At 45.6% G+C, this 27,421-nt stretch overlaps 1 protein-coding gene across 2 annotated transcripts in view; it reads left to right on the top strand.

The window, feature by feature from the left end:
- Positions 1-779: 779 nt before the first annotated feature.
- The window catches only part of Smim14 (small integral membrane protein 14), a 47,877-nt gene continuing 21,235 nt past the window's right edge, over positions 780-27,421 (top strand). Inside the window, exon 1 of one of the 2 annotated variants that reach the window (XM_052735004.1) lies at positions 780-913. The gene's annotated coding sequence lies outside the window, so the exon portion shown is untranslated. Of the gene's footprint in view, positions 914-1,814; positions 1,836-27,421 lie in introns of those variants that run through there. The other variant, XM_052735005.1, reaches the window with a different exon arrangement.

Genomic DNA, 27,421 nt, shown 5'->3' with positions numbered 1-27,421 from the left:
TTGGACTGCTGAAATACTGCTTCCTAGCCTCCCTAGCCCAAGGAAGGAAGCGCGGCTTCCCTCCTTTGGCCTCAGCCCCTCTCTCTCCAGGGGGCTGAACCCACAGCTGGGTTCCTCTCACTTTTTATAAAAATCGAGACAGATTCTATACCGCCCCCCCCCACACACACTCCCACCGCCCCCCAGGGTTTCTCTGTGTAGCCCCGGCTGTCCTGGAACTCGCTCTGTAGAAGGCCAGCCTGCCACACCTCGCTTTTGACACATCTCTTTTTAAGGTTCACGTTGAACTTCATTTAGGTCTGCTTTTCCGGTCCCAAACCGTTTGGGAACGTCATCCGGATCACCCCAACCACCACGGCGGACTCGCTTCGGTCATCTTCGGGTTCCGATTTCCACGAGGGCCACCAGCTCTGCAGGTAGACCGGGTCTCTCGGCCGACGTCCATTCACGCGCACCTCCCCCGAAGCATGACTGCACAGGGCGGCTGGCCCGCAGCCCATCCATTCCCTCGGCCAACGGATACCCACGTCGGACGACACGGAGGCGACGACGACGTGGGACAATGCCACGGGCCCCGGCGCCACCCATCCCGGCCGGAACCTCCTCCTCCTCCTCCTCCGCGCTCGGCGCGCCCACGCACGTCAGCGTCCCAGCGACGGGAGCCGCCGGCGGCCGGCGCGGCGGGCGCATGCGCGGTGGGCGGGGTCACGGGCGGCTCGGGGCGCTGCCATCTGTTGCGCCGCCCTCGGGAGCCGGCAGATCCGGGTCTCGTGGCTAGGAGTGACGTGGTCTGTGGAATCCAAACAGAGGGGGAGGAGGAGGAGGCCGGCGGCCAGCAGCAGCAGCGGCAGCGACAGCGGCGTCCGGAACGCTCCCGGCTGCCACCCTCCCCGCCCGCCGCTTGTTTGGGCGGGTGAGTGTCCCCCCCTCTGGCCCACCGCCCTCCTCGGCGACCCGTCTTCGTCGCGTCGCCGCTTCTGCGCCCGCGCGCTCCCGGGGACCGCTGCGGCAGAGAGGGCAGCCCCGGCTGGGCGCTGCACCCAGGGGTGCCCGCGGCCGCCGGCTGGGCAGCCAGCCTGCAGCCGGGCGGGACGGGCACCCGCAGTCCGGGTGCTGTCACTTGGAGGGCCTGCTTAGGCAGCGTGGGCGTGCAGGGGACTCGGGGGGAGAGTCGCCCCGAAAGCCGGGCGGTGGCGTTTGCCTGGTGGGTCCGATGAAGTCACCCGGACGCGGCCCTTTGTTGCGATGTGTGTGATAGCTGCCATCCTGAAAGCCAGAGCTCTTTTCTTTCCTTTTTTTTTTTTTTAAGCCTCCATTGTGTTGCGGATTTAAAAGATTCCCCTTCTCTGTTGGTTCTGTATGGGGAGCTGGGGCTGAAAACGAGCAGGTTAGCAGCCCCGTTATTGGAAGGAATGCAGGGCGATAGCCTGGCGATGGTTTTGAGAGCCGTGTCGCTGCTTAAAGCCGAAGTTTTCCGAAGTGGCTGTTTAAACGTTAGGATTTTGGCCAAGATAATACTTGCTAACCGTAGAGAGGCGGCAGGATGTTTTTAGTTGCCCCAGTTGGAAAGGCTGAGAATGTGGCCTTAATGGAATGCCTCGGGTTTGCATCTGGAGCGGTGGATGAGCTCCAGGAAGCATTTATACCTGCATTTGTAGAAGAGACCCTGCGGTTTTTGTGCTGTCTTGTCAAAAACTGCTAGCAGAAATTCGTACAAGAATTTGGAAAAGCCTACAATTTCCCGAGTGTTTAGTCTGGAGACGCTTAGGAGGCATTCTCGCTGCCCTGTGTCTGATGTGGAGGTTGGGAGAAGCAGCTGCGTGCTCCTGCTTCAGGTGACTCACTGCTCACGCAGATTCCTTTAGTGTAGTCGCCCACCCTCTGCCACCCTCTGCCCTCCGTACTCAGACCAGAAACCCAACTCGGGTGTCCCAACGTGGTTTAGAAGGGGGCATCTTCTCCTTTCCAAGATCCTTAATTGAAGTGTTTCTGTGGTAAGCAGCAGGAAAGAACGACAGAAAATGTGAGACTGATTGCTTTCCATCAAATATGGGAAGAATTCTTAGGGACTTAGATTCCTTCTTTGAAGGGTGTGCCCTTGGGCAGTAACTGACCTGTTAGCAAATGTAAGGTCATGGATTTTTTTCCCTTTCCTTTTTACCATACTTGAAATCCCGTTGATATAGACAAAGGAATTTTTTTTTTGCACTTCCCCCTTTTTAGCTTAAAAAAAAAACCTTTTTACTATCCTAAAACAATATTTTTGCTTGTACAAAATGTTCTTTTGATGATTGGAGAAAATGTTGATAGAAGTACATGAGGAGAAAAAAAATAATAATCCTGCCACTCAACTTGCCAGGGGTTGTTAGTTTATATCCTTCCAGATATTTTTGCATTTGTTTTATAAAAATATGATATCATACTGCATTTTTTTTTCTCGAGACAGGGTTTCACTGTGTAGCCCTGGCTGTTCTAGAACTCACTCTGTAGATCAGGCTGGCCTCGAACTCACAGAAATCCACCTGCCTCTATCTCTCCAGTGCTGGGATTAAAGGTATGCGCCATCATTGCCCGGCTGCATTTGTTTTTTAGAAATAAATTTTATTTCTTTTTATTTAATGTGTATGGGTATTTTGCCTGTATGTGTGTCTGTGCGCCTGTGCATTCCTGGGTGCCCCAGGGAGGTGTTGAATTCCTAGGATTGGAGTTACCGTGTGGGTGCTTGGAACCGAACCCAGGTCCTCTGCAAGAGCAGCTTAATGCTATAACTCTGGAGCTATTTCTCCCATGCATTTGATTTTTTTGCTGTGGGCTTAAAATGCTTACTGGCACTTTTTCTTTCTTTCTTTTTCGAGACAGGGTTTCTCTGTGTAGTTTTGGTGCCTGTCCTGGAACTCGCTCTGTAGACCAGGCTGGCCTGGAACTCACAGAGATCCACCTGCTTCTGCCTCCTGAGTGCTGGGATTAAAGGGGTGCAATACTACCACCTGGCTAGTGTGTATTTTTTTTTTAACGATCTGCTGCCACCACCCAGCAACAATAGCTATTCATGCCCTAATTTTGAAAGTTTTTCTCCCGTGTCTCTTGGGTGATACTGTGAGATTTAAGAAATCAATAGACATTGTATGACGTGTGAGGCTTAGATTGTTAAATTCTCAAGGCAGCAAGTGCAATGTGGAATTTGAGAAAAGTCTTATTTAGTAGTTCCAGTCAGGTAAATTTAGGTATAATCCTTAGTTACACCATGCTCCAAATGAAGAGTAGCAGTTATCACCCCAGCAATGAGGCCCTGGAGGGATTTACTTTACTTAGGGCACTTAATGTACTTTATTAGCATTGGGGTATGTGCCATTTATTTGGTACAGCATTTTTGTTGTTGTTTGTTTTTTAACCACTGACACTAAAGGAGAATGCTCTCTCCAGCCCAGCTTCAAAGGCTAAGTACCATGAAGTATCCTAAATCTGCTAATACCAGTTTGGGCTGATGTCTCATAAGCTTTCCTAAGACCTATAAATCTCAATTGTCACTCATTATCTCCTGAGTAATTAATCCCAGATGCTTACTACCCTCTGACTTGGTTCTTTTCTCTTTAATTTTTACATGTCTTTTTTCCACAAAATTTTGACATTTGTGAAATGTGCCCGTGTGTGTGTGTGTGTGTGTGTGTGTGTGTGTGTGTGTGTGTGCGCGCGCGCGCGCGCGCGCCACAGGAAGACGGTACTGGACTCCCTAGTGCTGGAGTTGGAAGGGGTTTTGAGTTTGCTTATGAGCTAATGCCAGACAAGGACTAGGAACCAAACGGGGGTCCTTCGGACAAGTAGCAAGTGCTCTTAATGAGCCCTCTCTCCAGCCCCCATAGTTAAAAGAATTACAGCACTCAGTGTGCATTCTTTCCCCATCCCTGTGCTCCCATCCTTGCTAGGCTGTCACTATCTCTTTCCTGCTCAACTGAAGTCACTGCCTGGCTTCTCTCCAACTTTGGCTGCTTAGTGTGCCTTTCTCCCATCACAACCTAAGAGATCCTTTAAAATGCAGATTAGATTGTCACACACGCGCACGATCTTGAAAGTCTCCCATTCAGAGTAAAACCCTAGCCTGGTGTGGTGGCATACACCTTTAACCCAGCACTCTCGGAGGAGGCAGAGGCAGGTGGATGTCTTGAGCTGGAGGCCAGCCTGGTATCAGGCTCGCTAGGCACTTCCTGCTCGCTCACCTTTGCCTTTGTCTCTGACCATGCTTGTGTGTCTGTGTTCTCCTCAGTCCTGTACTCTGGAGTCTGACCACATCAGTATATTCCTGCTTTCTGTTCCTTTTTCTGGTGTCTGTCTGATGCCCGTATTTGCGCTGTCTTAAGATCTTTGTTCTTCTGTACCCCGTGGCTTCAGTATTCTCCCAGTCTGCTCTGGCCAATTCATTTCTGTCGTTCAGGTTACAGTTCAGATGCTGGCTTTTCAAATAAATTACCCCACTTCTCTATTTTTTATTTTATTCACAGCATTTACCACTACAGGGATTGCCTTAATTTTTCTGCTTCAAACTGGATGGCGGTGTCGCATGCCATTAATCCCAGCACTCGGGAGGCAGAGGCAGGCGGATCTCTGTGAGTTGGAGGCCAGCCTGGTCTACAGAGAGAAACTCTGTCTCGGGGAAAAATTCTGCATATGTTGACAGTTCTTGAGAATGGTATAATAGGAACTCTGTGACTGATGGTTGAATGAACTTGGGGACATATCTGTGCTCCTCTTTAGGCCTTTTCTTTCTCAGAAGACTAATGTCCAGCAGCTTCCTGTAGGACAGTTTTAATTCTGTTTACTAATCCTTGGTGATTGGGTCAGAGAACACACCCTCATTCTATTTTAGACCTATGGAACCTTGGAGAGGTGGGTTCCCAGAATCTGTATTCTCCCCAGTCCACTTTTTTTTTTTCCTTTTTTGGTCTTTCTTTCTTTCTTTTTTTTTTTAAAGATTTATTTATTTATTACATATACAGTGTTCTGCCTGCACGTATGCCTGAATGCCAGAAGAGGGCACCAGATCTCATTATAGATGGTTGTGAGTCACCATGTGGTTGCTGGGAATTGAACTCAGGACCTCTGGAGGAACAGCCAGTGCTCTTAATCTCTGAACCATCTCTCCAGCCCCCTTTTTTGGTCTTTCAAGACAAGAGTTTCTCTGTAGTTTTGAAGCCCATCCTGGAACTTACTCTGTAGACCAGGCTGGCCTTGAACTCACAGATCCATCTGTCTCTGCCTCCCCAGTGCTGGGATTAAAGGTGTTCACCACCATCGCCTGGCTTCAATTCACTTTAAAAAAAAAAAATTTATTTACTTTTACTTTATGTGCACTGGTGTTTTATCTGCATGTATGTCTGTGTGAAGGTGTTAGATCTTGGAGTTATAGACAGCTGTTAGCTGCCATGTGAGTGCTGGGAATTGAACCTCGGTCCTCTGGGTTAAAAAAGTCAGTGCTCTTTACCACTGAGCCATTTCTCCAGCCCCCCAGTTCACTTTTTTGTGGTGCTGCACATTGAACCCTGGCCTTTGTGTGTGGTGGGTATGCACCCTGCCCCTGAATTGCACCCCAGACCTTGGCTATAACTTTCTGTTGTGTTTTGTGGAGGGGTTTTATGTAGCCTGAAACTGCCCTGGAGTCCGGCTTGAGCTTCTGACCCTACTTCTTCCACCAGACTTTGGTCTTCTGAGGCGGTGTCTTGGCTCCAGAGCTAGGGCTGGCCTTGGTTGACTAGACATCTTCCTGTCTCTTTCCCCAGAGGCTTCCCCAGCATAATTACGGACATGAGTCGCCACACCCAGCTCCAAATTTGCACTTTCAACAAACTCTGGGTGATTTCATTTCACATTAAAGTTTGAGAATGTTCCTTGATTTTTTTTTTAAATGTCTCTTTTTCTGGAAGATAGTTCTTTTATACTATTCCTGATTTGGGGGAACAGAGTATGTTAGATAAGGTTACTGTGCTAAATATTACTCTTAGAGGTTTCATGTAGCTGCAGAGCAACCTGGATGTAAGTTTCCCTCCCCACATCTTACAGATGAAGACACTGAGCCATAGAGAATGGTTGAAACCCAATTCTTAAGATATTTTCATTTATATTTTATGCATATGGGTGTTTTGCCTGCACACATATGCACCATGTACATGCAGTACTCACAGAGGTCAGAAGACGGCACTGGATCCCCTGGACCTGGAATTGTTTACCATGTGAGTGTCAGATCCTCTGCCACAGCAGCCAGTGCTCTCAACTGATGAACCATCTCTCCAACCCTAGGCTTGTGTTTTGGGTTAAGGACAGATAGTATTTTCTGTACTATTTGCAGTCTACCTGAAAGGTATTTTTTTTTTTTTTTTGAAACATTTTTGTTGCTGTTGTATTTGCCTGAAGTTGCAGAGTTGGGAAACGGTTTTGAGAAACACTCTAAGCATACCTCTATTCTGGCTACTTAGAATGCTGAGGTAGGAAGACCATTTGAAACTAACATGGGCAGCATATGAGGCCTTGTTTCTAACAAAACAGCAGCAGCAACAATAAAAAAAAAAAAAAAAAAAAAAAAAAAAGACCCTAAACCCTTACAGGTATTCTCGCTTTGCTCTGAGAGCCTACCAGCCTAGCTCAAAGTAAGTTGGAAGCAGTTTTTCTTCCTTATGTATTACTTGGTATCCTTCCCATCAAAAAGATATCCTTGTTGATAGGTCATTTATTTCTACATCTGCTAATGTGAATGTCTTACTCTTTGGACTGCCTTAGAATAAGCATAAACTCCAGAGAGTTCTCAGCACAAGACCCTTTGCCAATGAGGGCGAGAAGTTGCATGTGACTCCTGTGTTCATGTCTAAGACTGCAGCACAAACAAGGATTAGTGTTCTAAGTCTTTTGTCTAATGCTAGCCTTGCTCTTTTTTTTCTTTTCTTTTACTTTTTTTTGTTTGTTTGTTTTTCGAGACAAGGTTTCTCTGTGTAGTTTTGGTTCCTGTCCTGAATCTTGCTATGTGGCCCAGGCTGGCCTTGAACTCACAGAGATCCACCTGACTCTGCCTCCCGAGTGCTGAGATTAAAGGCATGCACCACCACCACCACCACCACCACCACCACCACCACTGCCCGGCTAGCCTCGTTCTTTCTATGGAGGCTTAGGTCACACATACCGTTTACCAGCTCTGGCCTCACTTAGGGACCGTGGGCTTCTATTAATAGCCATGTATTTCTTCCTTTATCTCGTGTGCTTGTTACTGAACAGCTGCTGTGCAGTGGTCAGTAAGGAATGTGGAAAACAACTGCTTCTGTACGCCCCTCAGAAGTACTTGCATTTTCCTTGTCTCTTGTTTTTTAGTTATTACCTTTATTTAATGAGTATGGATGTTTTGCCTGCATGTATGTCTGTGCACCATGTAAGTGCCTGATGCCTGAGGAGGTCTGAAGAGGGCGTCAGACCCCCTGGAACTGGAGTTACTGATGGCTGTGAGGCACCCTGTGGGTGCTGGGAATGAAAACTGGGTCCTCTGGAAGAGTAGCTGTGCTCTTAACCGCTGAGCCCTCTCTCCAGCGCCTCCTGTTTGTATTTTGAGAAGGTCTCAATGTAGCCCGTGGTAGCCTCCTAACTCCTTCATTCCCTCTTCTGTCAGTGCTGGGAATTGAACCCAAGGCCTCTTGCAAGCTATGCAAAGACTCCCATTCAACTACATGCTAGACCCACTAAACATGCTTCCAACTGGCTTTATGCTGTAAAGTATTTTGAATAAAATCACTTGACGTTTTCAGTTTATTCTGGGCGTGAAAGTAATTTCCGTGCTTATAAATAATACCACGAGGAACCATGTTGAGTTAAACTCTGAAGAATTATAGCAGCCGGTTTAATTATAAGATATGCCATAGCAGGGTGTGGTGGCACGTCTTCAATCTCAGCACTTAGGTGACAGAGAAAGGCAGATCTCTAAGTTTGAGACTAGCTTGATCTATACAGTGAGTTCCAGCCCAAGCAGAGCTACATAGTTAAGGCTGGAAAAAAAAAATAGTAGGGCTGGAAAGATGGCTCAGTGGTTCAGCAGTTAAGAGCACTGGCTGTTCTTTCAGAGGTCCTGAGTTCAATTCCAAGCAAGCACATGGTGGCTCACAACCAATCACAATCTGGTGTCCTCTTTTTTTTTTTTTTTTTTTTTTTTGGAGACAGGGTTTCTTTGTGTAACTTTAGAGCCTGTCCTAGAACTCGCTCTGTAGACCAGACTGGCCTCGAACTCAAAAGATCCGCCTGGCTCTGCCTCCCGAGTGCTGGGATTAATGGCGTCCGCCGCCGCCGCCACCAACACCAACACCACCCGGCTCTGGTGTCCTCTCATGGCAGGGCACACATGCAGGCAGAATACCGTATACATAATAAATACATCTTCTAAAGTAATAGTAAATTACATAAATATAAACCAACCATAGTTAAAACATTTTAATGACTCAAAATGAAGTTAATTGTTAATTGTAATTCAGCAAATCTAGGCAGTAGGCATATACTGGGATGTGCCTAGAAAAATCTATGTGAAAGTTTGTATTAGAGCTGCCTCTGGAGAGAAGTCTTGACTTTCGATTTGTTTTTTTCCTAGAGTAGCAGGATGAGGTATTTGAAATTTTTAAAATTTGAAATATGTATTATTTTAAAATAATCAGCTCTAAGAACATGCATATTTTTCTAAATCAACATTCAGTTGTATAGTGGAGTTTATACACACATATTTATTATTTTTAACGGCAGGGCTTTTATTTTGGAGAAAGTTTCCCCCTGTGGCTTATTTTCTTAGTGGATTTTCATTTCCCCTTTTGCTCTTTTCTTATTGTGGTCAGAACACAGATGTGTCAGCTCTGTGCAAGGGCAGAGCGGAGCCGCTTTCTGCTTGCCTGCGCTTGCACACAGCATGGCTCGGGCAGAGCTGCCGGACTCCACACCTAACGGTGCTTCTCATAGGGCGTGGGTGCAGCAAGCGTCTTCATGGCATGCATACGCTCCGGAACTCCAGAGGTCAGTGCTTGGCGGGGTGGGGTGGGGGAGTGGGGGGGCTTGTGCCTTTTGTCTTACATGACACCTGGGGTTTTGTTTGGTTGGTTGATTTGGTTCATTTGTTTTACACGGGGTCCCTGTGTAGCCCTGGCTAGCTTGAAACTCACTCTGTAGACCAGGCTGTCCTCGAACTCACAGCGATCTGTTAGTATCTGCCCCCACCACTCTCATCTGTCATTATATTTGATAGCGGTCATTAATTCTAGCACAGCTATTGAAAGCTACTTTATTAACCTTTGTATGTAACCTATGTACTGTAATTACACATGTCTAGTGTGGAATTTTTTTTTTTTTGAGACAGTTTCTCTGTGTAGCCCTGGCTATCCTGGGACTCACTCTGTAGATCAGGCTGGCCTCAAACTCACAGAGATCCACCTGACTCTCCCTCCCAAGTGCTGGGATTAAAGGGGTGCAATACCACCGTCAGCTAGTGTGGATTTTTAAAAGATCTGCTGAAATGTTTTCTTTGAAATGTGACTGTTGTTCTGTCCCTACTTCCTCTGTACGTGTGTGTGTGTTGCTGAGGACTGGACCTAAGGCTTTGTACACTTGTTGGCAAGTCTGAACTATAGCTTTTCTCTGGCCCCCAGAGTAGTAAATACCCCTGAGAAGAAATTTTAGGAACTATTTCCAGAATTTGAAACTTTAATTATACTGAATATAAATGAATAGTTAATTTCATTGACACATTTATTTGGCCATGTATGGTAAAATCTTCCCCTGTACTTTGACCAGGTAGAGAGACTCTTGGAGAATGTACATGAGTAATGTGTCGCTGAGAAAAGACAAGATCAGTGGGGCTGCGGGGTAGGTAGCCCTCTTTCTCCCTCCTGTGCAGAAGGGTGATGTCCGTGGTCCCAGGCCAGTGTGGTAGTGTGAGGCGGCTTACAGCCGAGGGTTGAAGACACCTTCCATGGAGTTGGCCCTGGCCATTTCCAGTTTATAAAGGATTCCTAAAAATTCTCACTTGAGCCTTGCACACTCTTTAAAGTGAATAGTTTCAGTTATCAGTCCTGCTTTATCAATAAACCGAAGGCACAGAGATTAAGTGGTTTATCCCTCTCAGGAATGCTAATAACTTGAGTCCTTAAGACATTTGTGTGCTAATCCCTTAATGATTTGGTAAGTTGTCTAAAGGGATTCCTGGAATGAGTCAGTTATAGGGAAGGCTTAATAGTCATTTAGAAAAGGCATGCCAGGCGGTGGTGGCACACACCTTGAATCCCAGCAGAGGCAGGCAGGTTTCTGAGAGGTCTAGGCTAGCCTGGGCTACAGAGCTAGTTCCAGGACAGCCAGGGCTACACAGAGAAACCCTGTCTTGACATGTTGAAAATCCAGAATGTTTGTGTTCCTCAAAAAGTGCATTTGAAACCTTGCCTGGCAACATGATAATGTTAGGATGAAGAACCGGATGTGGTGGCATATAACTGGAATCCCACAATTCATTGTGGACGCAGGAGGATCAGCAGCTTGAGCAGGCTTCGCTCTGTTACCTTGTCAGTTCAAGGCCAGCCTGGGCTACATGAGGCCCTATCTTAGCACCTCTTTCCCACGCCTCGTCCAGACAGGACCTTAGAAGTTGCTGCTCCTGTCTTATGGACATAGGCACTGTGGAGGAGACTTGGCTTCCTGAGTGTGAGCAATTGTCCTTCATAAGCTCGGGCAGTGGTATTTGCCGGAGCAGCTCAGACACGCTCAGAGCACATTGGAAGGAAGCAAGAGCGGCATGCTGCTTCAGCAGATACCTGGATGTGAAGTGGCTGTGCGCCTGTCCAGTGCATAGAAACTGGGGTTTTTAAAGTTCCCAGGAGTGAGCATGTGTGTTCACAAATGCAACCTGTCAAGATGATCGTGGTGAGGCTGACAAGAAAGCTGTTGATAACCTGTATTCTTAGAGAGGGCTCCTCCAGTAGTCCTGTACTCAGCCTGTGCAGCATATGGAAAGGAGTGACAAAGACAAGGATGACCAGGTACCTTTCACCCCAAAAGCACTCTGGAAATTATGAGGCTGCCTGTCCCATCAGCAGGCCTCGAGTTCAGAAGGACTACAAGCCTCGTGGTGTTCGCGGGCTCCAGAGGGAGCACATGCTCTGTGGAAGCCTTCCTTTCATAGGTAACAGTAAGTCCTGGTTGGTAGCTGCACACTGCCTGCCACAGGTCCCCGTCTGTAGAACATTCTGCCTCAGGATGAGTCATCTACTCAGTAGGCTTTGAGTAGATGACATCTATTCCATTCAGGAGTCAGCCTCATGCATGGCAGGTACTGGACCACTGAACTGCATTCCCAGCCTCATGATACTTAGGTAAGCCTTGGGGTTTCAGATTTATTTATTTTTATTATCATTTATTGTTATTATTGTTACTATTTTTTTCTAGACAGGGTTTCTCTGTGTAGCCCTGGCTATCCTGGAACTCTGTAGACTTGGTTGGCCTCCAACTCACAGAGATCTGCCTGCCTCTGCCTCCTGAGCGTTGGGATTAAAGGTGTGCAACATCACTGCTAGGCTAAGATTTTTTTTTAATATATAGGAGTTTTATTCATGTTACATATGCTGTGTCGGTGTGTGCATGCGTATGCAGGTGCTCACAGAGGCCAGAACAGGGTGTTAGGTCCTGTGGAAGTAAAGTTATGGAGTACCTGATGTGGGTGTTAGGAACTGGACCTGGGTCCTTTGGAAGACAGGATGTGTTTAGCTACTAAGTCATCTCTCCAGATCTTAGACTTTTTTTTATGGTTACATTTTTGGAAGGGGGCCGGGGGTGAGCATGCATGCAGTGATGGCCTTTGTGGAGGACAGGATAATTTGAGAGAGTCGGTTCTCTTCCACTGTGTGGGCCGAGGATCACACTCAGATTTGACAGTCAGCCTTGGCAGCAGACACTTTACCCACTGAACCATCTGAGACAGGACTTTAGACTTTTGACTTGATACGGGAGGGAGTGTTGGGGCTATGAGAATAGAAGGAGGTACTTTATGTTTGAGAAGGACATGAATTTTGTGAATTTGGGGAGTGGGCGGGGTAGAGTGCTATGGTGTGAATGTGCCTCCTTCCTTCGTGCACTGAAGTTTAATCACAAGTGTAATGGGAGATGGTTAGGTGGTTAGATAATGAGCACAGGGAGCCGCCACAGTGTGGCTGGTTTCCTCGTAACAGAGGCCCAGAGCTTGACCTTTCTTGCCATTCAGTAATGCAGTGAGAACCTACCGTTGATGTCCAGAGAGCAGGCCTCTCCAGACACCACGTCTGCCATTTACCTGGCCGCCTTGGACACCTGCACACACCTGGCCCACGTATACAAACACCATACACATAAATAAAAAATATGTTTTTCAAAAGTTAAGCCTAGTAGAAATGGGCTAGAAGGAAAGTAGTAGTAGGGGTCTGTGGGGTGTGTGTGTGTGTGTGTATTTTGAGCTTTTTGCTGAGGTTGGACTGGTGAAGTAATTTGTAATACTCATTTGGCAGTTATTTGTGTGCTGGGATGAAATTACATTGTGTTAAGTAATTTTAGTAATTCAGCTCTTGGAGGTGGGGGCTGCCCATTGGTTCTTCTGTATCTTCCTGTAAGCTTTTCTGCCTGTTCTTAGGTCCCTAAGGGTTTATTAGCAAAATTGTTTTTAGGAAAGGAGAAATGAGAGGTCTTGAGGCCCTGTTCTGTGTGCTGTGTGGTTTTGGGCAAGCCACTGAAACTCTCAGGAGCTTAGTTCCTTCCTTTCTCTTTATTTTAGTGTTTTTTTCTCTTTTCTTTCTTTCTCCCTTTCTTTCTCTTTCTTTCTTTCTTTCTTTCTTTCTTTCTTTCTTTCCTTTCTTTCTCTTTTTCTCCCCCCCCCTTTCCATATTTATTTGAGACAGAGTTTTCTATCTAGCCTTGGCCAACGTGGAACTTCACTGTGTAGCCCATGTTGGCTACCTTGTAGGTATGAGGCACCATGCATAGCTTCTTTCTTTAAACGCGTAGGTAAGGGCCTGAGGATGCAACTCAGTTAATAGTGTACTTGCCTAGCATCCATAAGGCCCTAGCTTCAATGCCCAGCACTATACAACCAGGGCCTTGTAGTCCATGACTCTAATCCCAATATCCCAACACTTGGGAGGTAGAGGCAAAGGATCAGAAGTTCAGGGCTAGGTCTCTAATTCTAGCATTCAGGAGGCAGAGGCAGGTGGATCTCTGTAAGTTTGAGACTAGCCTGGCCTACATAAAGACTTCCAAGCCAGCCAAGGCTGCATAGTGAGACCCTGTCTTAAAAACAAAAGTGGGAGAGAGTTGCTGTGGTAGGAGCACTGGGAAGGTTGCCGTTTGCTGACAGTATCCCTGAAATGTGGTATTCCTCACCCTGAGCCTAGCTCCACAGTGCTGCCTGCACAGCCTCCCCAGCCGCCATACTGTCATTCCTTTATATTCCTAGTCACCGTTTGCCTCTGTGCGTCTAGATGTTTACTGTCCTTTCCACCTGCTCTCCTCTCTGCCTTTTCAATAATATGTGCTCTGAAAAAGGAGACTTTTTGAAGTTTGGGGTCTTTTTTTTTCTTCTAAGACAGGGTTTCTCTGTGTAGACCAGGCTGTCCTTGAACTCAAGTAGATCCGACTACCTCTGCCTCCCCAGTGTTGGGATTAAAGGCATGTGACACCTTCACCCTGCATTTTTGGGCTTTTTAAAATGTAAGAATGTAATACTGGGCTTGGGGGTGCACACCTTTTTTTTTTGGTTTTTCGAGACAGGGTTTCTCTGTGTAGCTTTGCGCCTTTCCTGGAACTCACTTGGTAGCCCAGGCTGGCCTCGAACTCACAGAGATCCGCCTGGCTCTGCCTCCCGAGTGCTGGGATTAAAGGCGTGCGCCACCACCGCCTGGCGGGGGGTGCACACCTTTAATCCCAGCTCTCGGGAGGCAGAGGCAGGCAGGTCCCTTGAGTTTGAGGCCAACCTGGTCTACATAGTGAGTTCCAGGATAGCCCAAAGAGAAGCCCGATCTTGAAAAAAAAAAACAAAACAAAACAAAAAGTAAGAATATAAGGTTTTTGTTTGTTTGTTTGTTTTGTTTTAAGCTGTGTTTGTCTGTCTGTGTCTAAGTTGGACAACTTGTGGGAGACACTTCTTCCACAATATGGGTTCTGGGGATTGAAACCTGCTTGTCAGGCTTGATGGCAGATAGCATTTAACTGTTAAACCACCTTCACGACCCAGAGATAATTTTTTTTTTCCCCTGAACAGAGTGTTTTGACTTCTACAAAAATTTCTAATTACAATTGGTTGCTATGATAGGAGTCAGGGAGTTTTAACTCCTAGGCAAAAGACTAATTGATATTTTAGGTGTATGATGGGTTTATTTCTGCCATAATTGAAATGCTGTTGGTACAGCCTTAGCAGTTTTCAACAGCAGAGGGCAAGCCTCAGCGTGGGTCTGTGTCTTTTCCTTGCCTGTTTCCCAGCAGAGATGCTGGCGGTGTTCAGAAGTGTGTCATTAAGTAACGGGAACCCCAGGGCTGGCTGCCTAATTTTTGTAGCATTCTGAAGGTTGTCTTTGTAAGCCTGAAACAGCTGTAATTTGCATAACTGGTCCTATGTCTAATGGAAACTGAGGCCTCTTCTGGCATTCACACTGTGACTTCCTGTCCAAGGCCTGTCATATAGGAGACATTTGAGTGTGATTAAATTGTTTTCATACCTGAACCAGTTTTTCTCTGGAGGTAGTGATAGCTTAAGCTGTCCTCAAACTCACTGTGTAGCCAGAGATGATCTTGAACTTCTTTTTTCTGTGTCTGGACGAATGTGAAGGCCAGAGGTCCATGAAGATTATCTTCCTCCATCATAGTTGTGGGTAAGTGGGTGGGTGAGAGTGTGTGCAAGCAGGTGCCCTCCAGATCTGGAAGAGGCCTTCGGATCCCTGGAGCTGGATTTACAGGCGGTTGCTGTATAAGCTGCCTGAGGTTGGTGCTGCGAACAGAGGTCAGATCCTCTGCGAGAGCCATCTCCATGCCAGCCTAGCCAGTGTTGTGCAGCGCTGGGAATCAAAACCAGGCCTTGGGAGTGCCGGGCCAGCACTCTTCCAGCTTGTCTGCTTCCCCAGCCCAGCCCCACTCCCACCCCTTTTTGAGACAAGGTTCTCATTATGTAGCGCTTGACTGGCCTAGAACTTGCTTGAACACAGAGCTGTTGCTTCTGCTTCTCAAGTGCTGGGATAATAGATGGCCTCTCACCATGTGCTTCTAGCTGGCTTGATGACCCAGGTTTGAACCCCAGAACCTTTGAAAAAATGTTGGATGCAGTGGTACGCATCTGTAATCTCAACACTCCTAAGGCAGAATGGGAGTTAAGAGTCAGGAGGATCTCTGACGTAGAGCTGGAGTACAGGGTGTGACATAAACTTAGAGATTCTGCCTCAAAACAAGGTGGGGCTGAATGTAAGCATATTAAGTAGAAACTTCCCGAACAAAAGGGTTTGGTAGTCATACCTTATACATGATTCTCTACAATCGTTCTACCACTGAGCTCCAGGTCAGTGCTTTCCATCATTCTGAATGGCACAGTTCAACCTCACACCTTCCTTTTCTGTCCCCCTCGAGATGAATGGTCCCTTTGTTTCAGTGTATCCACACTGTATATGCTACTTGCTTGTTTGTCACATAGCCACATCTACATATCAGACAGAACTCACAAATGTTAGTGCTTGTGTTCAAGAAAGCTGTATTTAGCTTTAATAACAGGCTTGAATATAAGAGTAATGATCCTGGCAATTTGAAAGGCCAAGAAGAAGCTGTCAAGAGTTCCCTTTCAGTGAAAAGGTAGAAATTCTCAATTTCATAAGGAAAGAAAAAATGCTGACATCAGTAAGTTCTATGGCAAGAGTAAGTTCTGTCTATGACATTGTAAAGAAGGAAATGAAATTCATGTTAGCTGTGCTGTCAGCTCAAAATTAAAAAAAAAAAAAAAAAGATCGATGGCTAATAAAACACCTTGAGACTGTACCAGGCTTTTTTTCTTTTAGGCCACCAACCAGCTCCAGAATCTTGACACAGAAACTGACTAATTTTGAATGCTCAGACTAGCTTAGTTTTTTGTCCCAGGGCTTATTCCCTTTCTTACCTCTGTCTGCTGACTCCATGGCTGCTTCTCCGTGGTGGCTGGTGGTGTCTGGCTCCTTGCCCTGGCGTGGCCCATGTTCTCCTTCCTTTCTCTTGTTCTTCCTTTTCCTTTCTCTTCTCTCCAGCCTATGTTTCTCCTCCTGTTTATTCTCTCTGCCCACCAGTCCTACCTATCCTCTCTCCTGCCCAGCTGCTGGCCGTTCAGCTCTTTATTAGACCAATCAGGTGCCTTAGGCAAGCAGGTTGAAACAAACGCAACACATCTTTACATAATTAAACACACATCCTTACATCATTAAATAAATGCAGAGTAAACAAAATTAACACACCTTTACACAGTTGAGTAATATTCTACAGCATAAACAAATGTAACACATCTTTGCCCAGTTAAAATAATACTCTACAACAGAGAGCCAGATTCCCACTTGTAAAGATGTGTTGTTTATTTATTTGTGTGTGTATATGTGTGCTCATTCGGAAGTCAGAGGAGGGTATTAGATCCCCTGAAACTGAAGTTACATGGCTGTGAGTTTTGGGTTCTGCGGACCAAATTCAGGTCCTCTGGAAGAGCAGAGAAAATGCACCCCAGATTCAGGGAGTTCTCAAAGGGATTAAGCAGAGTGCCAGAAGAGGACACCCAATGCCCTCTTGTGGCCTCTGCACACACGTATGTACACATACATACACAAGTAAGTCTTTAAAAAAAGTAAAACTTGGAAATTAAAGCATACGCATGTAAATTCATGTTTAAGAGACAGGATCTTATTCTGTCTAGACTAGCACAGAACTCCTGGGATTGAGTGGTCTTTGTCTCATTGTCTCAAATAATGGGGACTATCGGTTCATGCCATTTTCTCCCTTGGTGTCAGAAGAAATTAAACTGTACAGTGAGAAGTATTGTTTCTCTCCCACGTGTGGTATCGCACGCCTTTAATCCCAGCACTCAGGAGGCAGAGACTGGTGGATCTCGGTGAGTTCCAAGACAGCCTGGTCTACAGAGTGAGATCCAGGACAGCCAGGGCTACACAGGAAACCTCCCTAAGGTTTAGGGCTTTTTGTATCTATCTCTCCATAGACAACTATCCTTCAGTTATTAATGTGGCAGGTGGCTTACCACATGGGACGTTTTGTTTTAAATTTTTTAAACATTGAGTGTGTGTGTATGTATGTGTGCCCACTCTGGTACATATCATGGAGGTCGGAGGACAGCTTGCAGGGATCAGTTCTCCCTTCTACCAGTAGTTCTTGGGAATTGAACTCATGTCACCAGGCGTGGTAGCAGGCACCTTCCCTTTCTAGCCATCTCATCAGCCAAGCGTGTACAGAGTAGTTAGTTTACTTCTATTGGGGTATTGTGTGAGTGACATGAATGTTGGGCCCCTCCGAGGTCAGAATGAACATCAGATCCCCTGTGGCTGGACTTAGAAGCTGCTCAGATGGGTGCTGGGAACCAAACGTGGGTACTCTGGAAAAGCAGCAAGTACTCTTAGCCACTGCACTGTCTCCAGCCACCCAACATTGGGTTTTTCAGTAATATCTTCTATTTATATGTATGTGTAGCTATGAATATGTGTATGAACATATGCATACTCATATGTCAAAATATAGTTTGAGCCTGGTGGCGGTGACACACGCCTTTAATCCCAGCACTCTGGAGGCAGAGCCAGGCAGATCTCTGTCAGTTCAAGTCCAGCCTGGTCTACAGAGCGAGATCCAAGACAGGCACTAAAACTATACAGAGAAACCTTTTCTCAATCCTCCCTCCCCCCCCCCAAAAAAAATTATATACATATACACACATATATATTGATTCAAACAGTAAAATATATAGGAAAATAAGGGGGAATCATCTGGTCACTGGAACAATGACCACTATGATTACTTCAAATAATATCCCTCTCCTCCAGTTTAAATTCTGGGTGTGTGGAAATCCTGCATATTTTTTAAGACCTCAACCACAAGAATTTCACATTGAACACAGAAATTTCTAACTCTTTCTTAAGAGGAAACTGAAAGTTTCAATGTTTCTCTCTTTCTCTCTCTTGGTTTTTCAAGACAGGCTTTCTCTATGTAGCCTTGACTGTCGGCTCAAGATTTCTTTCAGAAAGAGCAGGGAACAAACATTTATTGAAGAAAGTGACTTAGGGATTGATGAAAGAAAGATTAAATAAGGGTGTATATTTTTAGAATAAAGTCTGAAAAATTAAGGAAAATCCAAATTGCAGTCATTTGAGGGCCTTGGACCTCAGTACATTTCTTTTTCCTAAGTTGTCTGGCTTTGACAGACAAGCCCTCAGCCTGGAGTCTCCCTCTTCAGCTTCCCAAGTAGCTGGGACTACACCTCGTGCCACAGGCTACGTCCAAAAAAGTTATTTTTTTTTTTATTTTTTTTTTTTTTGGTTTTTCGAGACAGGGTTTCTCTGTGTAGCTTTGCGCCTTTCCTGGAACTCACTTGGTAGCCCAGGCTGGCCTCGAACTCACAGAGATCCACCTGGCTCTGCCTCCCGAGTGCTGGGATTAAAGGCGTGCGCCACCACCGCCCGGCCCCAAAAAAGTTATTTTGAGAAGAGTCTTACCATGTAGCCCTGGCTGACCTGGAACTTGCTCTGTAGACCAGGCTGGCCTTGAACTCAGAGAGATCCAACCACCTCTGCCCCCTGACTGCTGGGATTGAGGGCATGGGTCACCACATCCAGTTTTCAATTTATTTATTTATTTAGGTTGTTTTGTTTTGTTTTTAAGACGGAGTTTCTCTCAGTAGCCCTAGTAGGTGGCCTCAAATTCAGAGATCTGTCCGCCTCTGCCTCCCAAGTGCTGGGATTTAAATAATTTATTTTTAATGTTATTTTTTCAGTTTACTTTGTGTGTGTGTGCCCATGAATGTATGTGCATGTGCACATATGTCTCCATGGAGGCCAGAAGAGGACATAGGAGTCCTTGAGCTGGAGTTACAGGCAAGTGTGAGCCACTGGACATGGGTTCTGGAAACCAGACTTGGGTCCTATAGGAAAGCAGCAAGGGCTCTTACCCATTGAGCCACCTCTCCAGCCCTATAGAAGAAATTCTTTTTTGTTTGTTTGTTTGTTTGTTTGTTTTTTGAGACAAGGTTTCTCAGTGTAGCTTTGGAGCCTTTCCTGGAACACACTCTGTAACCCACGCTGGCCTCGAACTCACAGAGATTCGCCTGGCTCTGCCTCCTGAGTGCTGGGATTAAAGGCATGCGCCACCACCGCCTAGCTAGAAGAAATTCTTAATTTTACATGACAGGTGATTAAAAGCGAATAATAGAAATTCTTATGGAACCTCTGGGAATGCCTTTAATCTCAGCACTCAGGAGGCAGAGGCAGGAGGATCTCTGTGAGTGAGGCCAGCCAAGGCTACACATGGAAACCCTGTCTCCAAAAACTAAAACAAACAGACAAAAACCCTGGAATCAGTAAGACAAAAGAATTTGAAAAAGGAGAAATATAAATGGTGATAAACCTGACAAGATGCTCAGTGTCAGAAAAATTAGGGAAGAAAAACAAGGGATATATTTTAGGGAGGCACTTAGGAGGCAGAGGCAGGCAGTTCTCAAGTTCCAGGCCAGCCAGAGCTACATACTGAGACCTTGTCTCAAAAAGAAAAGTAGCCGTTTCAATGTAGACTTAAACATGGAGAAGAGACCCCATTGGGTGAGCTTGGACTCCTTAAGATAGTGTGTCCTGGCCAAGGGTTTTTGTTTTGTTTTTAAATTGTTTATTTTATATGCCTTGGTGTTTTTGCCTTTTTATATGTATGTGTGAGGGTGTTGTATCCCCTGGAACTTCAGTCACAGACAGTTGTGAACTGCTGTGCGGGTGCTGAGAATCGAACCCTGGTCCTCTGGAAGAGCAGTCAGGGCTCTTAACTGCTGAGCCATTTCTGCAGCCCCTGGCCAAGAGCTTTTAAAATAGATCATGCTCACAAACTAGAGTACTATTTTGTGTGGGACTATCTTACTCTATAATTAGAGTATATACCCTGTGCTATTGGTAAAAGTGGCACAGTCTGGGCTATAGGTAGTCCAGGGTTTGAGGTTTTGCCTTGTATTCTGAAGCCCTGGGCCACATCCTCAGCTCTGAAGGAAAAGACAATTAGTAAATGTCTGGACATAAAGATGAGTGTTGCGGTATTTTTTAAAAATTGACAAGGCCCTGAGAGCCAAGTTTGTAATACAGGAAGGCCTAAATTGGTCGTTCAGGTATCTAGGTTTCATATCAAAAGCTGAAGAGTCAGACAACAGTGGCTCATGCTTTAATCCCAGCACCCGGGAGGCAGACGCAGGCAGATCTCTGTGAGTTCGAGGCCAGCCTGGGCTACAGAGCGAGTTCCAGGACACCCTGTCTCAGAAAAACCAAAACAAACCAAAACAAAAAAATGTAAAAGGATAAGGAATTATTCATGCCAGACTTTACTCTGGTACCCCCGGGGCAAGGAGGTGGATTAGAAGGGCAGGAAGGATGGCTGTTTCTGTTCTTCTGAGGCCCACTGAAATCAGTCAGGCTGAGACTGTAGCATGATGCTCTGTTCTTGTTACTGACAGCTAAGAGCATTTGGCCGAGTTGCAAACTACTTAAGTTTTATTTCTTCAAGGAATCGAATCCTGGCTGTAAGCATCATCCTCAAAAGCACACTGTAGGAGAATTACATGTCTCTTTCTTAACCTCCATGGTTGCAAATAGGCCATTAAATTTGACCCCAAGGTGAAATCAGGCAAATTGAGCCCACATAGTATTTGTTTCTAGTAGTAGATTATAAACCGATGGACAACACTGGGAAGTTTCCTCACTAGCTACAGAGACTGCAGGACTCCCCGACTTACTGTTCTCAAATGCCAGAGAGAGGCGGGCCAGCTTGGCAGCAGTGGGGATTGCTGGCTTTGGCTTCTTGGCAGCCAGCCCGTGTCCTTAGCTGCTTTTTCTTACTACAGATTGTCTGGGAGGAGGTGGGCTTGAGAGCTTGCTCTGTATACCTGATTTTTCCTTCGCACCACATAAACTGTTGTTTAGCAGATACTTCCGTCAGATTCTGTCACAAATGCTAACTTCATAGGAAAGTACTGACATTGTAAGGTAAATAGTTAGTGTGAGTTATTTCCAAATGCTTAAACCTGAGAGTAGGGACTTCAAGGTAGCTATTACCTGAGATCATTGTCTGCTCAGTGCGACTTTTATTTATGCCCATGTGTAATTCCTTCAACTTCCCTAGATTATCCTGAAATTTTTTAGAGTGTGTTTTTAACTTTTTAAATTATTTATTGATCTATGTATATGTGTGTGTGTGCCTTTGTAATTTATGTGACCATGGAGGCCAGAGGGCATTGGGTCCTCTGGAACTGGAGTTACAGGTAGTTGTGGGTGCTGGGAACTAATTGGGGCCCTCTGCAAGAGGGTGAGTGCTCTTAGCCACTGAGCCGTCTCCCTAGACCTCGTGTGTGTCTTTATGACTTAGGTCTTCTGTGACCACTTGCATGCATTTTTGGAGACAAGACATGTCATATGAAGATGACCTTGAATTTCTGATAGCCCCGAAGCCTGCTGCCATTTCCAGGCATGTGCCGCCATGCCCTTCCTGCTTATGAGGTTCTGGAGATCAAAGCCTGCGTGCTCGGCAAGTCCACTGTCAACGGAGCTGGCTGCTGCTCCTTGTTTGCACAGCTTTAGGAAACAAGTGGTGAAGTTGGTCAGCCCCCAAGGACTAGGCCCATTCCTTTGATGTGGCTCTGTTGCCTAACTTCAAGGATGCCCGCTAAAGAGGCAAGGGGCGTTAGCAACAGGAAGGGCGAGGAAGCAGTTTAAATGCCTCCCTCAAAGCCTCTTGGAGGCTGAGTCCCAGCCTCTGACTCAGTGCCTTGTTAAGTCTTGCCCACACGGTGCTGCTTCATTGTCTCTGAAGCTAATGTGAAGTGGAACCGGTGCCTTGTTCAGCTTCGGTTACATGTTGACAATCTTGCCTCCTAACCATCTGTGTCCTTGCCACTGAAAGAGAAGAAGGTGTTTGTTTGTTTGTTTGTTTGTTCCAGACAGGGTCTCTCTGTGCAGCTCTGGCTGTCCTGGAACTCACTCTGTAGACCAGGCTGACCTCAAACTCACAGAGATCCACCTGCCTCTGCCTCTCGAGTGCTGTGGTTAAAGGCGTGTGTACTACCACCACCTGGCAAAAAAAAAGGTTATTTTAAGGGACTGGAGAGATGGCTCAAAGGTTAAGAGCACTAGCTGTTCTTCCTGAGTTCAATTCCCAGCAACCACATGGTGGCTCACAACCATCTGTCATGAGATCTGGCGCCCTCTTCTGGCCTTCAGGCAAACATGCAGACAAAAAACTACATAATAAATAAATAAATCTTTTAAAAAAAAAGGTTATTTTAAGATGGGAACTGTCAAGTGAAAATGGAATAGAACTGAAAATAGCTTGTTTACCTGTAGAAAGTTCTGTAGAAATGTGGAACTGTTAAGGAGTGTCCTAGCTTGAAAATACTCATTTTCATCTGTAGAAGCTCATCGAGATGAGCATAACTTGAGACCCCAGTCTATTTATAGATACATTTCTGGCACATAAAAGTATAAACATTATCAAGAATTCCATAGGCTTGAGAGATGGCTCAATGGTTAAGAGCACTGGCTGCTCTTCCCGAGGACTGGGGTTCAATTCCCAGCACCCACATGGTGGCTCACAACCATCTATAGTGGGATCTGATGCCCTCTTTGGACATAAAGTTGATCTAGCCCTCATATACAATAAAATGAATAAATCTTAAAAAAAAATCAAAAGAATTCCGTAAGTATTTTTTCAGTGAGTGCTGTGGCTTGAAGCCGTGAGGGCGGACTTGACAGTGGTAGGTAGTGACGAGGATGGGTTCTTTGGGAGGAGAGGCAGGTCAAATCAAATTTTGTTAAAAACATTGAAAGGCAGACTTGAAAAGAGCTGTGTTTACACTTGTGATGGATTGTCCAGGATAGAAGCAAGTCTGTCTTTTCCCCTGCTGGTGCCGGCCTGGCCTCGAACTCACAGAGCTCTGCCTGCCTCTGCCTCCCCAGAGCTGGGATTGCATTTTTGGTATTCCAGTTTCATTTTTAGAACATCTTAGTGAAGCTGGATGTGATGCACACCTATTTACCTCAGGACTTGGGAGGTAGAGGCAAAAGGTTGGAGTTCACAGTTGTGATATGTACATCAAGTATCAGACCAGTCTGAGCTCCAGAAGACCGACTGGAACAAACACAAAGCTAATATCAGCCACACTTCATTGGCTGAGGAAGATTCAGCCAGGAGAAAGAAAAGACTAGTAAAGGTAGATTATGTTATTACTCTGAGTTTCTATTTCTGTTGTATACAGTTCACTAAGGAGAAGTCTGACACACACAGACACCTTTTTTGAGACAGGGTTTCTCTGTGTTGCTTTGGAGCCTGTCCCGGCACTTGCTCTGTAGCCCAGGCTAGCCTCAAACTCACAGAGATCCGCCTGCCTCTGCCTCCCGGGGGCTGGGATTAAAGGTGTGCACCACCATTGCCTGGCTGTGGTTGATATATTGTGCACCCCAGTAAAACTTACCTGGGGATCAGAGAACAGAACAGCCACTAGATTAGACATTGAGGCCAGACAGTGATGGCACACACACCTTTAATCCATCTGGATCTCTGTGAGTTCAAGGCCACACTGGGAACAGAGCCAGGCATGGTGGCACACACCTTTAATTCCAGCACTTGAGATCTCATGTCTTTGCTTGGGAAGGATACACACCTTTAATCCCAGGAAGTGATGGCAGGAAGCAGAAAGGTACGTAAGGCATGAGGACCAGGAACTAGGGGCTTTTAGCAGCAGTTCAACTGAGACCCTCAGGGGTGAGGACTCAGAGGCTTTCAGTCTGAGGATTCGTGGAAACAGGAGTTGACGAGGTGAGGTTGGCTGTGGCTTGTTCTGTCTCTCTGATCTTTCAGAATTTACCCCAATGTTTGGCTCCGGCTTTTTTTTTTTTAATTGATAAGACGTTTTAAAATTTGTGTTACACCTGGCCCTTTTTTAAAAGATGTGGCTCCAGACAATGTGAATGAGAAGGGTTTGTACACAGTACTTCCTAGCCTTTGGAGGGCTGGCTGCAGGCACCTCCATTCCTTCTTCTGGGCTCCTGCTGAGACTCTTCTACAGCTTGATTTCAGGACAGCTTAGAAATGTCTCCAGATCAGCCAGTGAGAAGAAGGGTCGGTGCAGTAAAGGCTAATGACCAGCCTCCATCTCTAGAACCCATGTGATGGAAGGCGAGAACCAACTCTCCCGGATTCCCCTCTGACATACACACGTGCACAGCCCCCTCCCCCAGTATTTTTTAAAAGATTTCTTTTTATTTATTTTATTTTTGGTTTTTTGAGACAGGGTTTCTCTGTGAAACAGTCCTGGCTGTCCTGGAACTCTGTCTGTAGACCAGACTGGCCTCGAACTCTGAGAGATCTGCCTGCCTCTGCCTCCTAAGTACTGGGATTAAGGGCGTGCACCTCCACCGCCTGGATATTTTTATTATTTTTAATTTTTTATATATATATATATATATATATATATATATATATATATATATATGTCTGTGTGGGTATGTATACGTGAGTATAGGTACCCACATAGTTCAGAAGAGATTGTCAGCTCCCCTGGAGCTGGAGTTACAGTTGTGAGCTACCCAGCATGGATGCTGGGAATTGAACTAGGTCCTCTGTAAGAGCAGTCCCTGCTCTCAGCCGCTGAGCCATCTCTCCAACCCTCCAAATTAAAAAATAATATATATATATATATATATATATATATATATATATATATATATATATATAGAGAGAGAGAGAGAGAGAGAGAGAGAGAGAGAGAAAGAGATTCCCCCAATCCCCACACTGAGACCTAAGTATTTCTGAAAGCTGTCTCCTATAGTCATACTTTTATTCGTTTACTCAGAACCACACTGGTAAGCATTTTGGACTATCATTTTTTGGCTTTTAGAACATACAAAGTTCCTGCTTTGGGCCTAGGAATGTATAGGTTTATACAGTGTGAGGTCCTGGTTCATTCTCCAACTGACACACCTGGATAGGCAGGGCCAAAGTAACTGAAGTTGATTTTACTAGGTTTTTTTTTTTTTTTCATGTTATGTGCATTGGTGTTTTGCCTGCATGTATGTCTGTGTGAGGTATTGGAACTCATGGAACTGAAATTAGACAGTTGTGAGCTGCCATGTGGGTGCTGGGAATTGATCCTCTGGAAGAGCAGCTAGTGCTCCTAATCACTGAGCTGTCTGTCCATCCCTACTAGTTTTTTTTTTTTTTTTTTTTGGTTTTTTGTTTGTTTGTTTTTTCAAGACAGGGTTTCTCTGTGTAGTTTTGGTGCCTGTCCTGGATCTCGCTTTGTAGACCAGGCTGGACTCGAACTGACAGAGATCTGCCTGGCTCTGCCTCCTGAGTGCTGGGATTAAAGGCGCATGCCACCACCACCCGGCCCCTACTAGTTTTTTGATAGGTGAAATTGATGTCCTTTTTTTTTTGTAAATTACATTTCTTCCGTTTTGTGTTTGCTTATTGACTTTGTGTCTTCTTGGGGCCATGGTCTTTGCTCATTTTTCTGTTAGGTTATTTCCTTTTTAGGGGGGTGGGTTTCTCTGTGTCCTAGAACTTGCTCTGTAGACCAGGCTGGCCTTGGAACTCAACAGAGATTTGCCACTGCCTGCTGAGTGCTGGGATTAAAGGCATGCACCACCACTGTCCGGGTCTAAGGTTGCTATTTTCCTACTGGTTTTTAGAGTTCTCTATAAATGAAGGAAATTATCCCTGATAGAGATTGCAAGTGTTTTTTTTTTTTTCCCCCAGAGGTTGTCTCTTTATTTTGCTCTGTATTTTTGACTTCTGACTTATTGTTTGGTAAAGTTATTGATAGTTTTTCTTTCTTCTTTTTTTAATGGCTTCTTTGGTTTCAGTCTTTCTATGTGAGGGTTGGGGATGGGAAGCCAGCTCTCCTAACACCATTTATGGAATATTTCATCATCGTCCCATTTCTTAGGCTGCTCAGACCCTATTTATTTCTACAGCCTACATCGTTAGCACTGACCTATCTTCAAAGAGCATCTTGTCTACAAAGTCTGTCTGTCTCCTCCCTGCTCCTCTCCTCCTTCCTCCTTCCCGTACTGGGGATTAAGTTGAAGCCCTCCTGCATGCTAGGCAAATGCTCTACCATTGACCTGTATCCCAACTCCCTTTCTTTCCCTTTGGCTGTTTAATTTCTGACATTGGGTCTTGCTCAGTTGCCTAGGCTGACCTTGAAGGTGTCTCTGTATCCTGTTGCAGGCAGGCCTTGAACTTGTGTTCCTCCAGCTTTGCATCCCAAGTAGCTGGGATTACAAGCGAGCATCGCTAGGCTTGGCCAAATTTCCTTTATGTATTAGGTTTCCCTCCTCCCAGTTTTCCATAGCACAGGTGAGATGATTTTTTTTCTAAACTAGGTCAAATCCACCTTTGTGGGCTTCACATTGTTCTTTGGGTAAAGACCTGATCCTCGGTGTGACCTCAAAGACCACTGTGGCCTGACTCCTCCTGTCCCTCCGGACCCTGTTCACAGTTTGGTTTGAAGTCATTCTTCCTCCCTGCACGTGGATTTTGAACTAAGACACCCTAGGCAGCAAATGAGTCACCTCAGTACTCACTTGATTTCCCATTGCTCTGGGATGTCTTAAAAATTGCCTGATATGCCTTAGCTGCAAACCCACTATTGTATTCATTTTAAGGAGATTTATTTTAAGAGTGTACACATGCTAGCGTTTGTGTGCATGCACGTGCAGGCCCTCAGTGCGTGCACTTGTTCTGTGTGTGAATATGTGCACTTGAGTGCAGGTGTCCATGGAAACCAGAGCCATCGGAACCTTCAGGAACTGGAGTGACAAGCTGTTTGAGCTGCCCGGTGTGGGTGCTTGGAATCATACCCCTGCAAGTGCAGCTGATGCTCTTGACTGCAGAGGCATCTCCACAGCCCCTGTTTTATGCGTTTTATCAATTTTAAAAACTGTTTTGACAGAAGGATAAATCTGGTTGCTAGTACTTCATCCCAGAATCTCATTTCTCTTGTTTTTCAGAATGAAACAATGAGTCTCTAGCTCTTGTCATTAATAAAAAAATTTTTAGGTTTCTTTATGTGTATGAATGTTTTGCCTGTATGTATGTATACATGTGTATCACATACATGCCTGGTCAGAAGAGAGCATTAGCTCCCCAGGATATGGGGTGGCAGATGGTTGTAGGC

The sequence above is a fragment of the Peromyscus californicus genome, unplaced genomic scaffold (assembly GCF_007827085.1).
Source record: "Peromyscus californicus insignis strain IS unplaced genomic scaffold, ASM782708v3 Scaffold_13__1_contigs__length_99412109, whole genome shotgun sequence".
Lineage (NCBI taxonomy): Eukaryota > Metazoa > Chordata > Mammalia > Rodentia > Cricetidae > Peromyscus > Peromyscus californicus.
The sequence above is the reverse complement of the archived record's forward strand: the minus strand, read 5'-3'. Positions and strand labels throughout refer to the sequence as shown.